This window comes from Festucalex cinctus, chromosome 7, assembly GCF_051991245.1.
Source record: "Festucalex cinctus isolate MCC-2025b chromosome 7, RoL_Fcin_1.0, whole genome shotgun sequence".
NCBI lineage: Eukaryota > Metazoa > Chordata > Actinopteri > Syngnathiformes > Syngnathidae > Festucalex > Festucalex cinctus.
This window is the reverse complement of record NC_135417.1, coordinates 21,518,892-21,521,279: the sequence shown is the minus strand read 5'-3', so window position 1 is coordinate 21,521,279 and position 2,388 is coordinate 21,518,892.

Genomic DNA, 2,388 nt, shown 5'->3' with positions numbered 1-2,388 from the left:
GCAATAGGTCAACAAATTGTCAAAAATGTATATATATATATATATATATATATATATATATATATATATATATATATATATATATATATATATTTATTTATTTATTTATTTTTTATGACTAATTCTACCCTTAAAGAGATACTTGACTCATTCATTGAGCCATTTTCAGCAGTCAAAAGTTAATATTTTGTTCAGAATGAATTTGATAACGTAATTTTTCATGTACAATTAATACCTTTAAAAACTTTTCTTTCTTTTTTTTAACACCTGTAGGTGTAGGAAGTAAGTAACGACCAATCATGGCTTGCCTGTCTTCTGGGTTTGGTTAGCAAACTGAGCCATGATTGGTTGTTACCTTCCTACTTCCTCAGCACAGGTGATGTCATCTTCAATCGACAGCAAGTGTAAAAAAAAAAAAATATGTTTTTTTGTTGTTTTTACAAATTAATTGTACATTTTAAAAAAAAGTTAGCAAACTCATTCTGGAATTACTGCAGAAAGAAAGTTGCTCAATGAGTCAAGCATAACTTTAAATTCAGCTTATCGTATTATCAGCTGTGAACACAGATGAAAGAAGTTAGACATTGCCAACAAAAGCAGAGAAAAATGAATAGAAAGAAAAAAGAAGAGAGAAAATATCATGGCAGAGAATTAGACCAGAGTGCAGGATCTTGTCATGTCATGCGATTACTCAATATCCCAGAGAGGCCGGCATGCTCCGTGTGATCTTTGCCAAAGAGTCACAGCAGAGGAGGAGGGAGTGGCGTTTTCATGAGTAGGCCTTTACAAAAAGAGGTTACAACCAAAAAAATCTTACTATATCTCAATATTGATACTAGAATTTAGCTTTACACCTGTGTCATCACAATCATATAAAGTGTTCAGGTCTAAGAAATAAAACACTTAAGACGTATTCTAAAAGTTGGGTTATCAGATATTTAGCAATCAAAAATATGTTCTGCCTCTGAGTCAGTTGCCTCAAAGGAAGCAAGGGAGTACGAAACTTTATTGTGTGACCTTTGAAGGCAGGGCATCTAAATTACACCTTGTGATTATTAATTACTGCAAAAGAAGGCACCAATTACTGAAAGCACGTCATTCTGGTGTTGGAAGACAAGCGAGCCAATGATTCAGAACAGTCAAGCACAAGAAACTACTCTCGCAAATTACACACAGGACAGAAAACATCAGGTAGGCTGGAACCACAGACCGACTGAGCCGTAGGAAAATTATCCTCCAACATTGAGGGTACGTTGGTGACTCAAAAACATCATTTGTATTCATACAAACAAGTCAGGTTTACAGAAACAACATTGGTATTTGAAGTGTGACTATGCTATCCAGAATCTAAGTTTATACAGTAGGAGCAGTGTTGGGCAAGCTACTTGGAAAATTGAGTGAGCTAATATACAACCTATTCTACATTAAATATAGCTTCAATATCAATACCTAACGCAGAGAAAGCACTGTGTTGTTATTAGGGACACACATACCACTTTTTATTTATGTATTTATTTATTTTTATACCAAGTGCAATTACAAGTGCTTCCAAGTAATCCCACAATACATAACAAAATTAATTTCTACAGTCGAAATATATATTCTTCAATACATACAGTTATATCGCGGTGTACTTCAAATTAAAACAATTCAGCTTTTTGGACTTGTTCAACTCTGCACCCTTTTTACCTTTTCTCAAACGGCCACTGAACATTCTAACATTAAATATTCAAATATTGGAGTACAGTTGGAGAAATCTAGCAACGTTTTTGTGATCACGTTTTTTTGAACGGGTGCTGTCGTATCAACGTAACATTGGTGCGGTGTGGGTCAGTGGTAGAGTGGTTGTCTCGCAACGCTGAGGTTGTGGGTTTGATTGCCAGCAATTGTGACCATCATCAGTAGGTGAATGATTGGTCAAAATGTGAAGTGCTTTGAGGGCCTTGTAAGGTGGAAAAGTGCTATATAAGTGACGTACCACCATACCAGTGACGTGCAGTCAGGGGCGGCAGGTGAGGCTGTGCCTCACCTGTCATCATGGAAATATAAGATTAAAAATATATTAAATGGATATATTTATTCAGTGTTAAAGTTCTTTCTCATTTAACTTCACAATTTTTGGATTTTCTTTTTAAAATCGCAGAATTTTCACATTTACCGTTTAAATGCTAAGAAGAGGCAAGCGCTCGCTTAGCCTCACCGGCGTGGATTCACATCACTATGCCGAGAACCACTGGTCTCACTATAGCCCCCTGACATGAGGCATGCAGTTCTCCTGCCTCATGTCAGGGGGCGATAGTGAGACCAGTGATTCTGATTTGGCGCACCCCCTCGGCACCAAACAATAGAAGAAGTAGTATTAGCGAGCTAACAGCAAGTCAAGTGCAG